This window comes from Dendropsophus ebraccatus, chromosome 4, assembly GCF_027789765.1.
Source record: "Dendropsophus ebraccatus isolate aDenEbr1 chromosome 4, aDenEbr1.pat, whole genome shotgun sequence".
In the NCBI taxonomy this organism is placed as follows: Eukaryota; Metazoa; Chordata; class Amphibia; order Anura; family Hylidae; genus Dendropsophus; species Dendropsophus ebraccatus.
The window spans coordinates 60,278,140-60,297,009 of record NC_091457.1 but is presented as its reverse complement, the minus strand read 5'-3'; the positions used below and the strand labels follow the sequence as shown (position 1 = coordinate 60,297,009).

At 41.5% G+C, this 18,870-nt stretch overlaps 1 long non-coding RNA gene across 2 annotated transcripts in view; it reads left to right on the top strand.

The window, feature by feature from the left end:
• Positions 1-337: 337 nt before the first annotated feature.
• Positions 338-18,870, top strand: part of LOC138789675 (uncharacterized) — a 28,974-nt gene continuing 10,441 nt past the window's right edge. For both annotated transcript variants that reach the window (XR_011362755.1, XR_011362756.1), the window contains exons 1-2: positions 338-418; positions 11,807-11,870. This is a non-coding gene — a long non-coding RNA (uncharacterized lncRNA). The remainder of the gene's footprint in view (positions 419-11,806; positions 11,871-18,870) is intronic.

Here is an 18,870-nt window from a genome sequence, read left to right as displayed (position 1 = left end):
CTCCATACTATAGAGTTGCCAAGACGCACTGGGGGTGGAGGGTGGAGGGTGGAGGGTGGAGGGGGGGGGGGGGGGTTGAGTATTTGCGGGGGTGGGAAGGTTGCTGAGGCAGTGGAGGTGAGCACAACTATTCCTGCATGGTAAAACTACAGATATGTATTTACAACATGACCAGGTCAGCAGGGTTTTTTCTGCTTTTCTGTGAGGACAATCTTTACACACAAACCATGTTGCTTAGCAACAGGATTGGCAGTTGGTTATGAGGTAGGGCAGTGAGGAGAAACAGAGGGGACCATAGAGAGGCCAGGGGTCTCCTAGAGCGTCTTGACAGCCAGAGGGGAATATAAAGAGTCAGAGTGAGCGCATGACTGGAGATGTTGATGAAACAGGAAGCAGATAAGTTTTTGATTGAATCAATGTAGGTACATGGGGGCTGCAAAGGGGAGTTTTAAAAAAAATAACACAACAAGACAATATAATGACACACCCTACAGATCTATGAATATATATATTTTTTTTCATGATCACCGGAGTACCCCTTTAACATGCAAAACTGATATTGGTTATAATAGCTGGGATATAAAATGACATTTAGCAAATGACATTTAGGGGTTGACCTAGAAAAATTCAAACTTAGCCATGCTGCTGGTGCTGGGGGGGGGGGGGGTCAGTAATGTATACTTACCTGTCCTGCTCCCCCACCACTGCCAGATCCACAGCCACAAACTCTGCATCGCATAGCTAAGTAGCTAAGTATGAATACTTAATACTTTTAAGACTAGCGAGAATTTGATGATCTGGACTCTTTCCATTTACATCTGGATTGAACACCTGCCTAGTCTTTATAACACGTTTATTTACTAATGCAAAGAGTCCAACACAATTTATGCAAGAAGATTTTCCACTATATACAATAAGACAAGTCACCAGGATTCAGCTTTATGTTCAGTGCTGACATCAGTACAAATATATTGTACACAGATGGAACTTCTGTTTGGCTCTGAATTACTGCAGTCAAGGCTCCTCTTTCTAAGGATGCTATGTGTGTGTGTGTGTGTGTGTGTGTATCCCCCCCCTTTCACTTTTTTCAGTGTTCTAATTAATAGGATACTTGTAATTTTGCACTTTACATCAAAAGTTATCAATGTTCTATTTGTAACGCCATGTATATGCCGTGGGGTGCGGATGGCAGCACTAGATTTTATTCTTTTATTGTTCTCCCTCACCCCCTCAATTGTGATAAAAAGGGTCCCGGAGGGCATGATCAGGAGATCATGTTGGTGGTTACCACACACCATACATCTCTGGGTATGTTGAGTCGACATACAGCTGTACATATGGGTTTCTATGGCTCTATAGTAACATGCAGCAGGGCATTATGTGCCTTGATATAGATTTAGTACATACAACTCTGCCATGTGCGTAATGTCCATCTCTGAGAGCTGATACAGCCCACAAGAGTTAACTGACAAACTCAGCTCAGCTACATCTGTGTAACTACTTTTTTGGCCTCCGCAACTGTGCCGTAATAGACACGAATGAGTCATTCATTCCTTATTACAGTTTCATACGTCACTGAATAAAATGTTTTGGATGAAATAGAACATTGAAACGTTTGTGTTTCTTGGTCACATTTTTGGTGTAATGTTTCTGCATGTATATAGGTGAGCGGAGAAGAATGTTCTTAAAGAATTGCTGGCTGCATGTAGCATATTTTCTTATGCCTCCTGCACTCCTATAAACACTGATTGCTTTTTTCTGTGGTATAGAAATGAATGGAAGAGAAAGTAACTGCATGCATAAACTCAGCAGCACGTTCCAAGCAACCAAATATGTGTCAGTTAAACACTCAGGCTTCCAGTTGCCGTATGAAGCCTCTCTACTCCCCTTGTGTATAATTACACAACCCTCTAGCCAAATCTTTTTAATGTGCACTAGCTACACTCACTAACTTCTAGAGACTCATGCCAAGTTCATATAACCATTCTCCCAGTCCCATTCAACTTATAAGCTACTCACAAAATTATTTCCAAGAAAACGTCTGTTGCTATAGAAATTGTATTAAAATAAAAGGGAGGAAAATATATAAAAAGTGTGATAAACGGCATGTTTTGATTAAACACTTGACTTTTCAGGCTTTAAAAGCTGTCTATGTAGAGCACTTTATACAAAAGATAATGTTAAAAATTTATTATTATTATGTTGAACTTGAGAAAATAGCTGTGTGGTCACTCGACACAATAATTGAATGTCATGTTCTTGGCATGGGTATGTGTGATTCATAAATCAGTTCATTAAATCTGTCCTTGGAAAAAAAGAACATCTTACTTTTTAAGAAAATCAAATAGAAAGAGCAAGGAAATGTTTTTATTTATTTATTTATCGTGAATAAGGCTTGGTGGCAGTACTATGCAAGCCACAACCATATGTATCTAGCTATATCTCTATAAATAAGGACAGGGAACACTGCTGTACATGTTTTTTGGATACGTGCTGGGAAATATAGTTCAGACTTAGGAGCTGAGCATACTCCAAACATGGCAGGTGGCAGGGTGTTACACCCAGAGACCCTGGGAAATCTAGGCAGCAGAAGTTGTTGGACCTACTGTAAAAAGGGGCCAAAAGGTGTCTATAACTCATAGTCAATGTGGCACAAGTGACGTAAGAAAGGTTTTTTTAAGCAAATCCTGTCAGAATTTTGGCACATTTACTACAGTAAATTTGGACCTATGTTTGCACTAATCCTGAAATGGTAATATGTAGCTTCAGGCTATGTTCACACTACGTAAAACTATGGCCGTTGTTGCCGATGGCAACAACGGCCGTACTTTTACCGCTGTGGAACAATGCCTTATATTTAATGGGATCCCGCCGGAGCGTACACACATCATATACGCTCTGGCCGGGATCCCATACGCCGCCGCAAATAACTAACGTCAGTTTTCTGCGGCCGTAATTCAGTGAATTCCGGCCGCAGAAAGACCTGTCAGTTCACACAGAGAAGCAAGCGGCTTCGGCCGCTTGCTTCACTGTGTGCTATGGGAAGCTCTGATGCGGGTGCGGTACTTAAGTACCGGCCGGAATGATCCGTGCAGAGACCGGCTGTTCTGTGACCCAGCTGGGGTCACGGAACGGCCGGTCTCATACGACGTGTGAACATAGCGTAAGTAGTGTTAAATCTCCACCAGGAAATGTTCTTTTAATCTTATACTGTTCTAAAGCATTATGAGATCTCAGCTGATTTGTTTGACTACAAGATGGGTAGACAGTGTCTACTGACAACTATCACAACTGTAAAATGAGCTTTCCATTATGATACAGGTTGAAACTCTGATAAATACTAATGGGTTCAAAGATGTCACTTTATGCCACTGATATCCCAAGAATATACTAGATACTGTAGCTGTACAATTAAGCCAACTATATAGAAGCACACCTATGAAACAGAGCAACTGGTTATCAATTTTACTTATACACAGTAAACTTACTTTACACACTCAACTACTTTACTTTTACTTTACTTATGCTTAACTTTTTTTTTTACCTGTACCTACTGTCACTGTGTTGCCTTTACCTTGGATCTTCTTGTATGTGTATTATCTATGCTGCTGTACCACACTGAATTTCCCCAGGGTGGGATTATTAAGCCCTTAAGGACAGCGCCTGAAATGGCCTTAAGAACAGAGACAAATTTTATGAAAATGACCAGTGTCACTTTATTCATTAATAACTTCGGGATGCTTTTACCTATCCGTCTGATTCTGAGATTGTTTTCTCATGACATATTGTACTTTACATTTCTGGTAAAATGGAGTCGATACTCATAACAAATCTTTATGAAAAACACCAAAATAACGTGAAAAATTGTGAAGAAATGCATTTTTCCAACTTTGAAACCTTTCTGCTTATACAGAAAATGGTTATGCCACATAAATTATATATTAAATAGCATTAGCAACATGTCTACTTTATGTTGGCGGCATTTATTAAACTATATTTCATTTTTTTTAGACAATAGGAAGCTTAAAACATTAGCAGCAATTTTCCAAATTTTCTGTAAAATTTCACAATCAGATATTTTTAGGGACCTGTTCAGGTTCAAAGTGTATTTGAGGGGCCTGTATGTTAGAAAGCCCCACAAAGCACCCCATTTCAGAAACTGCACCTCCCAAACTCTGCAAAAGCACATCCAGAAAGTTTTTTAACCCTTTAGGGGAGTCACAGAAATAAAAGCAAAGTGTATAAGAAATTAGAAAATTTTAATTTTCTGTGCAGAGATTTTATTGTAATCCAATATCTTTCATAATGATAAACCTATTAGCAGAAAAATGCAGTTTCTGCAGTTTATAGAAATACTCCATATGTGGCCCTATTGCGCTATTTGACGCAACCACAACCCTCAGATATAAGGGAGCGCCTAGTGAATTTCAACGCCTTCGTTATATTTGGTCATTTTTGACCGTACCACTTCAGGTTGGCAGAGGCTCTGGGGTGCCAAAACCTAAAAAACACCCCTAAAGGGACGCCTTTAAAAACTTGCACCCCTCAAGGAATGTAACAAGGGGTGCGGTGAGCATTTGGACCCCACAGGTGCTTCACAGATTTTCAGAACAATGTGGTGTAAAAAAGGAAAAATTCTATTTTTTACACTAAAATGTTGTTCTAGCATTAATTTTTCATTTTTACAAGGGGATAAAAGAAAAAAAAAACACCAAACATGTAGCGCAGTTTCTCCTGAGTACAGAAATACCCAACATGTGGAAATAAATTGCCAAGCGGGCGCAGGACAAGCCTCCAAAGGGAAGGAGCGCCAATTGGCCTTTGCAAGTTGGATTTTACTGGAATGGATTTCAAGGGTCATGTCGCATTTACAGAGCCCTCGTGCTGCCAAAACACTGGAAACCCCCCACAAGTGACCCCATTCTGGAAACTACACCCCTCAAGGAATCTAATAAGGGGTTCAGTAAGCATATGGACCCCACTGGTGATGGGCACAAATGTGGAACAATGTGATGTGAAAGGGAAAAATTTCATACAAATGTGGCCGTCATCAAGGGGTCCATATCCTCACTGCACCCCTTGTTAGATTCCTTGAGGGGTGTAGTTTCCAGAATGGGGTCACTTGTGGGGGGTTTCCAGTGTTTTTGCAGCTAGAGGGCTCTGTAAATGCGACATGGCGTTCATCATCCATTCTGGCCACATCCAGCCTGCAAAATCCAAATGGCGCTCTTACCCTTCGGAGGCTTGCCCTGCGCCCATATGGCGCTTTATGTCCACATGTGGGGTATTTACGGACTCAGGGGGACTTGCTCTACACATTTTGTGTGTTTTTTTCTCTTTTAACCTCTTGTGAAAATGAAAAATTTAAGGCTAAACCAACATTATAGTGTAAAAAATGTAATATTTCATTTTCACGCCATATTGTTCCACATTTGTGCCCGTCACCGGTGGGGTCCATATGCTCACTACACCCCTTGTTACATTCCCTGAGGGCTGTAGTTTCCATAATGGGGTCACTTGTGGGGGGTTCAACTGTCTTGGCAACACAGGGGCCTTTTAGATGCAACATGGCCCTCGAAATCCATTCCAGCCAAATCCAGCCTCCAAAAACCAAATAGCGCTCCTTCCCTTTGGAGGCTTACCCTGCACCCGGATGGTGCTTTATGTCCACATGTCGGGTATTTCCGTACTCAGGGGAAATTGCTCTACACATTTAGTGTTTTTTTTATCTTTTATCCCCTTGTGAAAATGAAAAAATCAAGACAAGATCAATGATTTAGTGTAAAAATTAAACATTTTTTACACTAAATGTTGGTCTAGCCTTGATTTTTTCCTTTTCCACAAGGGGTTAAAAAAGAAAGTGAACACAAAACGTGTAGGGTTATTTCCCCTGAGTACTAAAATACCCCACATGTGGATATAATGTGCCATATGGGCAGAGGGCAAGCCACCAAAGGGACAGAGAGCCATTTAGAGGCTGGAATGGAGGATGGAGGCCACGTCGCAATTAAAAAGCTCCTGTGTTGCCAGGACAGTAGAAACCCCCCGCAAGTGACCCCATTCTGGAAACTACACCCCATAAGGAATCCAACAAGGTGTACAGTGAGCATATGGACCCCACTGGTGACGGGCACATAAGTGGAACATGTGCCATGAAAATAAAAAAATAAAATTTTTTTATTTTCACAGCCCAAATGTGGCCGTCACCAGGGGGCCATATCCCCACTGCCCCCCTCGTTAGATTCCTTATGGGTTGTAGTTTCCAGAATGGGGTCACTTGTGGGGAGTGTCTACTGTCCTGGCCGCACAGAGGCTTTGTAATTGCATCATGGTATCCTCTAATGGGAATGGCGGCCATACCTATTTAGCTGGGGAAAAGGGACAATTATTAGTTTATTTGGGGGTATTAGGCCAATTATCAGTTTATAAGGTTGAAAATGACAGGAGTCCATCAAATTCAACCTGTGTTGATTCAGAAGAAGGCAAAAAACCCTTGTGAGGCAGACGACAGTAGCCTCATCACTGGGAAAAAATTCCTTCCCTACTCCATAATGGCGATCAGAATAATCCCTGGATCAACGTGACCCTGAAATAGGAATAAGGGACAGAATTTAGATAATGTAGAACCCCAATGACGTGTGGTACGCCTTGAAGCGATCCAGTATGCAGAGGTCGGGGGGATCAGGACAGGTGTCACACTGGAAAATGGTGTCCTTCCTGATCCCCCTGTTACGCCACACTCTGCACTTCTTCTGGGGTTTCCTGTTTTCCAGTGTGGCGGACATCACCTGGAAAATGTTGCCCTGGTGCGATACTGGGTCCTTCATATCCAGAAGCGCTGGGTCCGCTCCATGGCTGCTAAATATTAGGGCTCTATTACGGCTTCTGATATTTTTGGATCGTTCCGCAAGCTACAGTAGCTCTGGCAGCGACGGACCAGAAGAGGGGGTGCTGGTATAAAAGTTATCCCTGTACGGGTGGTAACCTTTATCCAGCAGTGGGAAGATCAGTTCCCGAATGATCTCCCCACTAACTCGGAGGATGGGGGGGGGCATCTGGGGGCTGGATTTGGGTGTCCCTTCCTTCATACACTCTAAGGGTACGTGCACACTGCGGAATGGCGAAGGATAACCCTTTGTGCATTCCGCAGCTGGCACCCGCCGGCGCTCGTGTCACACTCCATTGTATGCACGGACGGAATCTGCCCGTGCATAGAATGGAGTCTATGACACGGGTGGAGACGCGCGCCTCCATCAGTCCGCCGGCGGGTGCCAGCTGCGGAATGCACAAAGGGTTATCCTTCGCCATTCCGCAGTGTGCACGTACCCTGGATCTGTAAGTGTACCCTGAGGTACACTTACAGAGTATGTAGAATTTCACGCCATACCGTCATCTCTTATTGGGACGGTACTGGCGGGAGAGACGTGTCTGGGGGCCAGCATACGCTACGCTACCCCTCAGACACGTCACTAGATGATGAGGATGAATGGAGGAAAGAAGGATCCCCCCATTCATCCTCACTGGCTGTTTCGGTGTCGGAGGCAATAATAACATATGCGTCCGATGCCGAAAACACCCTGGGGGCCATCTTTATACGGGGATTAGTATATGGGGTATGTAAATGTGTAGTGGTGTAGTGTAAAACTTTATTCCATGTAGTGTGGTGTAGTTTAGTTTTTTTACGTGTTTTTTTGACAGTAAGAAAAAATATCCCTACGCCAAGAAAGGAGCTGCTGATAAATGCCGCACTTATGTGCGGTACTTATCAGCAGACAGTGGCGGTAGGATATAGGGGGGGGGGAAACACCCCTACGCCAAAAAGGAGGAGTTGCTGATCAGCGGCGCACTTACGTGCGATGCTGATCAGCACTCAGCGGCGTTAGGGCGTAAAAAAAGAAAAAGAAAAAAATTGGGGGAAAAAAAATAAATAATCTTTTTAACCCAAAGAATGATATTCACTGATCAGCCGCTAGGGGACAGTAGAGCGACGCTGCCGGAGATTGCCGAGACCCACCGAACCCGAGGACCCGAGCGTTTCCGAAGATTTCCGACGCTGGACGACCGAACCCGGAAGTGAAGCGAAGAAGACGCGAGGACGGCGCGGACCGCAGATCTTCGCTCCGGACGCCCAAATCAGGTGAGTATGGTACACCTGCACCACACACACCTGTTCTGCACCCCTCAGCTACCTAGCTGAGGGGTGCAGAACCCGACAATACTGTTTTTTTTACAGTGTGATCGCCATGATGGGCCGGACGGTACTGGCCGGCCTATCACGGCGATCGTGGGGGTGGCATCGGCGCCATCTTTCCCCAGTACACTAATGGCGATTTGTGCTATCTCGGACAGCACCAATCGCCATTGCTTTCCAGGTCACCGGGTCACCGATGACCCGGAAAGCTGTTTTTAGCTGCTATATGCTGATCTGTATTGATCAGCATATAGCAGCGATCCTCGTCACGGGATGGGTTCATCACCCCCCATGCCGACGAGCAGAGATGGCCTGCTATACATTATAGCAGGCCATCTTCCCCGACCGCTGTGTGTGAATACACAGCGATCGGGGAAACATCGGGCATAAGTATACGCCCGTTTGCGTTAAAGCCCACCCTGCAGGGGCTTATACTTACGCCCGATGTCATTAAGGGGTTAATAATAATAATAATAATATTATAATAATATTTATTTGTACAGCACCAACAGATTCTGCGGCGCTTATTTAAATATATAAATACAATACAGTTTATATTTAAATTAAATTATACAATTAATAAATTAAACACAATTGAATTAAATTGCACAATTAATAAATAAAATTAAAAATACAGAATTAGAGATCTGCTCTCGAGAGCGTACAGACTAGGGTGACTGGGGGTGACATTGTATAAAGAATCTTAAAGTGCCTATAGGTGATTGGGCGAGCCAGTCACACGCCATTTTCTGAGCTGAGGTAGCAAGTGCAAAGTAGATGGCACCAAAGAGGTTATATGCAGAAGGGATAACAGAGAGGGAGACGAGATTAGGAAGTGTTATAAGTGCACCTGAAGAGATGGGTCTTCAAAGCACGCTTGAAACTGGGGGTGTTGGAGATTAGTCTGAGCCCTTTGGGTAGGGAGTTCCAGAGAACTGGTGCAGCACGAGAGAAGTCTTTGAGGCGGGAGTGACAGTTTCTGATTATGGAGGATGTTAATGTAAGGTCATTAGCAGAACACAGAGCACGGGAAGGATGGTAGTTGGAGATGAGGGAGATTTATGGAGGGGCAGAGTTGTGGAGAGCTTTATGGGTAAGGGTGAGGAGTTTGAACTGTATTCTGTATTTAATAGGTAACCAATGCAGTGACTGGCACAAGGGGGGAGACATCAGTATAACATCTGGAGGGGAAGAAAAGTCTTGCTGCGTTCAGGATAGACTGGAGAGGGGAGAGCTTAGAGAAAGGAAGACTGATTAATAGGGAGTTACAGTAGTCAAGAAAGGAATGGATCAGGGTGACAGTCAGAGTCTGAGCTGTGTCAGTGGTGAGAAATGGGCGGATTCTGGATATGTTTTTGAGATGAAGATGACAGGAGCGTGCAAGAGCTTGAATATAGGGAGTGAATGATAGATCAGAGATCAGACTATTAAAGGATTATCTTATCTTTTCTTAAATTGAGCACTCAGCATTAGGGTAGCTTCACACGTATCATATTGCAGCAGATTTTCTGCAGCAGATCCGCAGCAGATTTGACTAAATTAATGAACACAGCATCAAATCCACACTGTCAAATCTGCTGCGGATCTGCTGCAGATTCACAGCAGATTTGATGGTGCAGATTTGATGCTGTGTTCATGCTCTGCAGTATATATGTTTTATAGCAGGGACTTACAGCAATAACACTGTGTAAACCTAGAGCTAGAAAGACAGAGAACATCGGCAGGTGCACATAGCATGATACTGTGGTGAATAAACTTGTTTTTCCTGCCAACTACACCTCCTATCATCCTTCGGGGAGCAGTATAGGACCAGCCGTGTAGCACCTTCGATCCCTGGTTCTTTCGCCTGTCGGGACCTCCTGCCGTGATCCTCTAACTGTGTGAACTTAGCCTTAGTGTCCTTGCTGGCATTGCCTACAACAGTGCTTCTCAAACTGTGAGGCGGGCCTCACCAGTGAGGCGCCTCCTAGTTGTTGATAAGGCCCAGCTAGGGAGCCAGTTTTTTTTTTTACAAAAGTAACTATAATCTGCACAGTCTTTTTGCTGTTTTCAAAAATCTCCACTTTAGCAACATTATTAATATATTTGATACTTGCTTTATTATCTACAGCTTGCGAGAGGGGTAAAAGGTAGCCCTAGCATTATTTTCGACTTTTAAATGGACTTTCACCACAGATGATGAGGCCCAGGCACCTTCTTAGTCAGTCTGGTGAGGCCCAGGCATTGCCTTGGTCTGTTGGGTGAGGTTCCAGTAGAAAGAGTTTGAGAAGCACTGACCTACAAGATGCTTTATTGTGCCTTGTCCCCTCTTCCCATTAATATCTTTCGTATCCCCTATTGTCCTTTTCCTACCAGATATCTTATAAGCTTTGCAAAATCAGGACCATCAAAAGTCTTTATGGCTGTTTGGGTTAGATAGAGATGAAGACAGTGAAGAGAATAAAGAGAACTACTATGATCAGAGAAGATTTCACTGCAGCGATAAAATCACTTATATGGTCTACAGAGCCTATGTAGAGCTGTTATCTAGTACTATACAGGCACGGCATTGTGATATTGTTGTTCTTTTTATAGTGCTTTTTATCCAGAAGCAGTATTAGTGATATTATGCAATCATTGAACAAAGATCATATGTGGGCAGGATGTGGTGGTATTTTTTGTCCCTTGTATCATGTTGTTAGTGGTAATATTGGCCAAGTTACCAAATTTCTTGAGTAACAGTATAGTAATAATATTTAGCCACTATATGGTGATGACATCATCATGGTGTGGCGGTATTGTGCACATGGTCTCAGTAAAGCAGGTTTTGTTCATTAGCAGTATGATTGCAATAAGTAAGGTAATAATATGGAGGGGGATATTTTTAAATAGAACAATTACATACTATAAAGCAAATTTCTTATATTGTACACAGAAGAATATGACAAGTCCTTTTTAACATTGGGTCAACAATGATTTATGGAAGCTGGAGAAAACATTTTTGCGGTAAATTATAAAAAGTAAAAAAAAAAAAAGGTTTAGCAATTTAAATTCAGGACTTCTACATCTACTGTACTTCCACAATTTATCAGAACACTAATAGACTATGTTCACACATCATTATTTTTGTGTAAAGAACGGGCGTTGATTGTAATGGAATGAGCGTCCATTCTTTACTGCAGGGGCGACATTGCATTGAAGTCAATGCAATGCCGCCTGGGCGTTAAAATAATGTACATGCCTATTATTTCAGGATGCTGTTCAGTGAACAGCATCCAGAAACAGAAGCTGTTCACACAATGTTAAGTCGACCAGTGGACGCACTTTACATTGTAGTGATTAGTTAACTGTCAATTAGTCAATTGTTAAAAAAAAAGAACGTTCCTGCGGCCGATACAGCGGTATTGGCTGCAAGAACGTACTGAATGCAGCCCGACGGACAGCAGTTTAACAGCGTCCTTTGCTATGCAACACATGCTGTTAAATACTGTGTGAATATACTGTAGCCATACAAAGCTTTCTGCGGTAAGTATATAGCATTTTTTTTTAATTATGCAATATTTTTCACTTAGGGATCCATAGAATTCACTGAACCTGATTAAATGTATTTTTGTCACCCCTGAAATCTGTTTTTAGGTTTTAAATCACCACCAGGAGCAGAGAAGCTACAGTATATGTGTGACCTGTTTACCTAAGCCCAGTAAGTAAGGGGAGGACTTGCCTCCTACTGTATTAGATTTCATGTACTGTAATATACTTACTAATGAATTTAATTGTTCAGATCTACTGTTCAGTTTTTAAAGAATATATAAAGATGTTTGATATACTCTTTGTTTGCCTCTGATTATATAGTACATGCCATGAGTATATGCCAATGTGGAATTTTATTCCAGTAAACTGGTCTTTATAGCACCCTAAGTAAACATATAGGTTATGTATGGTATATGCACCTGAGCAAATAATGGTCCCCATGAAGGGAAAGTGTTAGACAAGACTCTTTCATGCTGACACCAGCACAATATGTAAAGGCAATTAAATGTGAAATTGATTCACTCCTGTGAATGATGATGTGATTATTGCAAAATATAATTTCACTTTACGTATGCAGTGTTACTTACTAGTTGGCACTAGCGTGACTTTATCTTATCTTGTGGGTATATAATGTGCCAAACTGCAAAATCAGCCCTTGTTTATTGCTTGCTACATTTTATCTATATTAGTGAGATGATAGATATGATCCACAATTGTTACATCTATGTCATTATTTCACATTTATGTTTTTATTTTTAAACACAAAAAGACTGGAAGGAATTAATTTAGAAAGATGTGATAGTACTGAGCTGGCTGAATATACTGTCTACTGTGCATCATTGGTTCTTGATTTATTTCTCCTGTTATGCGTTTGTTTCCCATTTCTTTTTATACTTTACTTGAACCTTCAAGTTTTGAACAACCTTGTGTAGCTATGCTGTATACTATTCTGATTATTATTTTTTACTGTATTGTATTTCAACCGATTATTATGATCTTTATTAAGAACAATAGTGTAACGGTTGGACCAGGCATGAGGGGGTGGCTCCTTCTTCAGGCTATGTTAACACTGCGTACAATTCCGTCCGCAGTTCTTACGCTGCCATACATATGCGGCTGAAACTACTGTGCTTCCCTTGCTTGTTTCGAAGCGATCTGAGGCAGGTCCTTTACTTGGAAATCTTCGCCCAGCCCGTAAACCACACAGAACCTTTTGGATCGAAAAATCAAGTTCAGTTTGGCTGAAATAAGTACTTAGTACGGGACCGCATGGAAATCCACGGCTGTGAGTTTCAACATTTCCGTCCTCAAACAATGGTCTTGTTCATTTTTCACGGCGCCGTATACGATCCGGCCGTAAGCTCATACGTAGTGTGCACTGTGCTGGCGTATATAGTATACTTTCAAGCGAACGCATCAACCTCAAAACTACGTGCGTATATTCGCGGTTCGCACTACGGACGGATTCATACACAGTGTGAACATAGCCTCAAGGAGCAGAGTCCAAGGAAGAAGTACAGGATCAAGGAACTACTGTGGTCACACTTCAAAATATGAGAAGGCACTGTTCAGACTGGAGCTGAGCTGAGAATTAGAGATGGAACAAGGGCCAAATGGCTAGAAGGGCACTAGGAAGCGAGGAAGTGGCAGATAGCTAGGGAGCACAGACATGGTTTGCTGACTGAAATACACCAACAACTAAGCACAGATTTATGGAGGTGGTGGCTATATATAACCTAAGGTGAACAGGCTAGAATTCTCCAGAACTTGTGGGCTGAGCTATAAATACAGCTTAACAGGTGCACGCCTGCCCAATCCTCCAGGTAGCAAGCTCAGAACAGGGGAATGTACAAATGACTACAGGGTACAGCGACCTATATCAGGTAGGGGATAATGGACATGACTGTGTGCCGTTGCTCATAATTACCCAATAACCTTTATTTACCTTATTTTAAAACATTTTTCTCAGTTCTTGAATCAGCAAATTATTTTTTCTTTTTTTCACTTATACAGTGGCCATCACCAGAACACCGTACACAAATTAATCCATTAGTTCATATTGCACTCATAAGGGTCATTGCACAGTCTTATTTTATATTGCACTTCTCATATCTATATCTTTGCACTTTTCCCGCAACCATGTGATGTGCATTGGCAATTGTAAGGTGCTTAGTTAGTTTTTAGTTCATATTGCACCTTAATATTAAATTGCAAAGTCCCCTTGGCTATATTGCACTCTTCTTTGGTGTATATTACACACTTCCTGCAACAGTATAGCATGTATTGCAATTTTTTAAGGTGCTTATTTTTGTATCCTTTATTTATTGTTCACACCACAATTTGTGTTCATTCCACATATAATATCATTCTGTGAGCTCAAAATATCACACTTTATTAGAATTTCAAAGAAGGTTTTTTGTACTTCCCTTTGTTTATTAACTTTTCTTTTTAGGGGTTCCTTCACACTCCATTCCGCTGGCCCAACGCATTTCTTGAACCACTCATCATCAGGGGCCGGTTGGTACCTTCACAGGTATTCCATTGGTATATCCATATGCACAGCACTGGTGATGGCCGCACACTGATTCCTATTTCTGAGCTTCTCTCTTATATCCCTTGAGGATCCTCCTCCCAGTTTGATTGATTGCTAAAGTGACCTATTCCCTCCTCTGGGTCAGGCCGGGGATGACAGCTGTCCCATTGTAGTAGTGAATTTGTAGCTGCATCCTTTCGATGGACAGTAGTTTTTAGTTTCTTAGTAGACGCTACCTGTATATCTAGATCTAAAAAGACCATATGATGTTGATCAATGGTCTTTGTGAAACGTAGGCCCATTTCATTTATATTGAGCTCGTCAACAAATTGACAGAAGTCTTCAGGAGTAGAGGACCAAGCCAGCAGCACATCATCTATGAATCTAATCCATAGCTGGATGTGCCTAGACCACTTACGCAAATCTGTACCTCGGCTGGTGGGAGGATATGGTCGTCTTCGGAGAGGAGATGACGCGGTGGTCTAGGCACATCCAGCTATGGATTAGATTCATAGATGATGTGCTGCTGGTTTGGTCCTCTACTCCTGAAGACTTCTGTCAATTTGTTGACGAGCTCAGTATAAATGAAATGGGCCTACGTTTCACAAAGACCATTGATCAACATCATATGGTCTTTTTAGATCTAGATATACAGGTAGCGTCTACTAAGAAACTTAAAACTACTGTCCATCGAAAGGATACAGCTAAAAATTCACTACTACAATGGGACAGCTGTCATCCCCGGCCATTAAAAGCCCGTATACCTGTTGGCCAATACTTGCGCCTACGTCGCAATTGCTCGAGTCTGGGAGAATTCAAAATTAAGGCTGGCGATCTGAAGAACAGATTAATGGAAAGAGGGTACCCGAAGAAAGTCCTCAGGCAGGCTTATTGGAAAGCGATACAAAAGAATAGAAATGAACTGCTTACTATAGGACAAAAAGAAATGGGAGATGACCAGCAACCTCACATCATAGGGACATATGATGTAAAATCGGAGGAGATAAGAGCCATATTAACGCAATATTGGCCGGTGCTGCAATTAGATCCCACTATCGCAAGTGCGATATCAGAGACCCCACAGATCACGTTCAGACAGGGACGTAATCTAAGGGACCGGTTGGTCCACAGTTACTTACCACTCACAAGTAAAAGTCACAATGCAAAATCAACAAAATTGACAGGAACCTACAAGTGTAACAACTGTACTATGTTCAAACATATAATTCCTGGCAAAATATTTACAAGCAGTAGCACAGGAGAATCATATGAAACAAGAAGCTTTTCCAACTGCTCTACGAGTGGGGTGGTATATATGCTCACCTGCCCATGCCCACAAAATTATGTGGGAAAGACGTTCAGACCATTGAAAAAGAGACTGAGCGAGCATGTGGGAGATATAAGGAATCAACGAGAGACCCCTGTAGCCCTGCATTTTGCTGAAAAACACCGGAGTGATTACGAATCTCTCAGATGTCAAGTAATAGAAGTGGTGGAGAGATCACGGCTCCGGGGAAACTATGATAAAAAACTATTGCAATGTGAGGCACGGTGGACCTATCTGCTAAATACTGTGAAGCCGCACGGCCTAAATGACTTTATCTCATATGTATGTGTCCGATAAAAGAGAGAGATATGTTGACCTTGCGCTGCTAGTTCAAATACTCAGGAGGAGGCTTGACACGCAGATAGCGTCTCAGGTCTCCTAGCAATACACAAGACAAATGCCTTCAAGATGGAAGAAAATTTACCGATCAGGTGAAAAGTCTGTAGCGAGGCTTGACACGCAGATTGCGTCTCAGGCCATCTGTCAAGAAAACAAGAGATCATGTGATCACCTCTTTGTTGCCTATGAGGTGGGCCGGACCCAGAGGAGGGAATAGGCCACTTTATCAATCAATCAAACTGGGAGGAGGATCCTCAAGGGATATAAGAGAGAAGCTCAGAAATAGGAATCAGTAAGCGGCCATCACCAGTGCTGTGCATATGGATATACCAATGGAGTACCTGTGAAGCTACCAACCGGTCCCTGATGATGAGTGGTTCAAGAAACGCGTTGGGCCAGCGGAATGGAGTGTGAAGGAACCCCTAAAAAGAAAAGTAAATAAACAAAGGGAAGTACAAAAAACCTTCTTTGAAATTCTAATAAAGTGTGATATTTTGAGCTCACAGAATGATATTATATGTAGAATGAACACAAATTGTGGTGTGAACAATAAATAAAGGATACAAAAATAAGCACCTTAAAAAATTGCAATACATGCTATACTGTTGCAGGAAGTGTGTAATATACACCAAAGAAGAGTGCAATATAGCCAAGAGGACTTTACAATTTAATATTAAGGTGCAATATGAACTAAAAACTAACTAAGAACCTTACAATTGCCAATGCACATCACATGGTTGCGGGAAAAGTGCAAAGATATAGATGTGAGAAGTGCAATATAAAATAAGACTGTGCAATTACCCTTATGAGTGCAATATGAACTAATGAATTAATTTGTGTACGGTGTTCTGGTGATGGCCACTGTATAAGTGAAAAAAAGAAAAAATTATTTGCTGATTTAAGAACTGAGAAAAATGTTTTAAAATAAGGTAAATAAAGGTCATATTTTAATTTTTCCTTTCTCATCAGTATACTATTTAAATAGGAAATCTAATATTTTTTGAACTTAAAGTGATATAAATATATATATATATATATATATATATATATATATATATATATATATTAAAGCAAATACTAATGCATTCCTCATGCTCAGCAAGGGTCCCCATCTCATTCTTCCTTGGTCCCCAGCATTGGTCCTCTATCGTTCTCTAGTTCCCAGAATGGCTCTTCTTGTTTTCCCTTTTCCTATAAGAACTCCCTTCTCATTATTAATCTGTCTTGGTTCTCTCTCTCATTCCTGATCCCCATTATGGTGCTTTTCTTGTTCATAGTCCCCAACATGGCTCCTCTCCCATTCATAGTTTCAAGCAAGGTTTCCCTTTCATACCCAGTCAACAACATGGCTTGTATCTCATTCTCACTTCACTATTTCACTGATTTGTATGATCTATGTCTATTATATGTATTTCACCACATAGAACAGACGGACACACCCATGCTTGCTCTAGCATTAGACGCTGAGAAGGTGTTCAATACACTTCACTGGTCGTATGCCTTCTTGATGCTGTGGAATATTGGTTTCCAGGGTTCCATTTTAACAGCCATGGCAGCCCTTTACTCTTCACCATTAGCTAAAATATTTGTTCATGAAGCTTTGTCTACGAATATGCCAAAAACTAATGGCACCAGGTAAGGTTGGCCCCATCACCACTTTTTATTATCTCTATGGGGCCCCTGGCCCAGGCAATTAGACTCCACCCGTGAATCTGAGGGATTACCAGAGGCCACAGAGCACATGTGATTTCTTTGTACACAGATGATGTGATCCTATCATTGTTCAACTTTATCAAATCTTAGGAAGAAACCATGACTCTAATACTGGTAAGTTGTCATATTATCACTAATATGGCAAAGACATGATCTCTCCCACACAATATAAGTAGCACCCATCTCACCAAGATCGCAATATTCCTTTGATTGGAAAATGGATGGCCTGGACTACTTGGAATTAAATTAGCAATCTCACTTGTCTCTATAAATAACCTTAATTGCGTGCCATTGTTAAAAGATACAGTATAATAGCTGAGCACCTCTCCAAGTCCAATAGAAGCAGAGCAAGCTGCAGATCATGTGACCGTTGGCACCCATATCAAAGACAGGGGCAGAGCTGGGGGGCCAGCTTAACAAGGAAGGGACGCTTGGCCAGCCCTGAAATGGTCACAGCATGACTGGCCAATGTGTCAACGTGATAAAAAAAAGATTTAGACTAGTGGACTTCCTTCAGGGGGTGGAAGGACCCCCCACACCATGGATGCCGGCAAGAAAAGTTATATAACTTTGTCATGTGGGGCTAGATTTGAAAAAAGAAAAGAAAAGAAAGCAACACTGCTCTACCCCTTTAAAATTATACTTCAAAGTCCAATATAGAATCCTTGTTCTTTATATTGTCTTTTTGAAATCCAAGCTGTCTCCTTTGATTCGGGTGAATCAAACCTAAAATGTCTTTCCATTTGTTCTCTTTAATTGTGCTCAGTAAAGGCTAGGACTTAGGATATATATAAGCCCATCTGTGCATCACTCCAAACCATCCATTATATAAAAAATACTAAAAATGACTTTAATGAATTTAATTATTCTAAACCCTAGAAATAATGTTTCCCTCCAAGCTAATAGTTTCATGGTCATTTCACTTTTTTTTTCCTGAAGAAAAAAAATGGAGGCTATTAGATAAGAATCCAAGAAGTAGCCTAAAATAGACAGGCTGGAACCAATTAACATGAAAACAAAAGCAAAGATTACAGACAGCAGCATATGTGAACTCATTTCATCACAGACCAATGTGAAAAACTTGTCTGAGAGTTGAGAGTTACTTACACCATCATTATGATTAGTAATGTCTGGCTTTCTTGTAATTTGAAATATGATAAAAAACCTTTTACATAGATATTAAAGGTTTATTACATTTAAAGTGGCCCTATCAGAGTTTTACATATATCGAGAACAATTCAATGATAATTAATACAA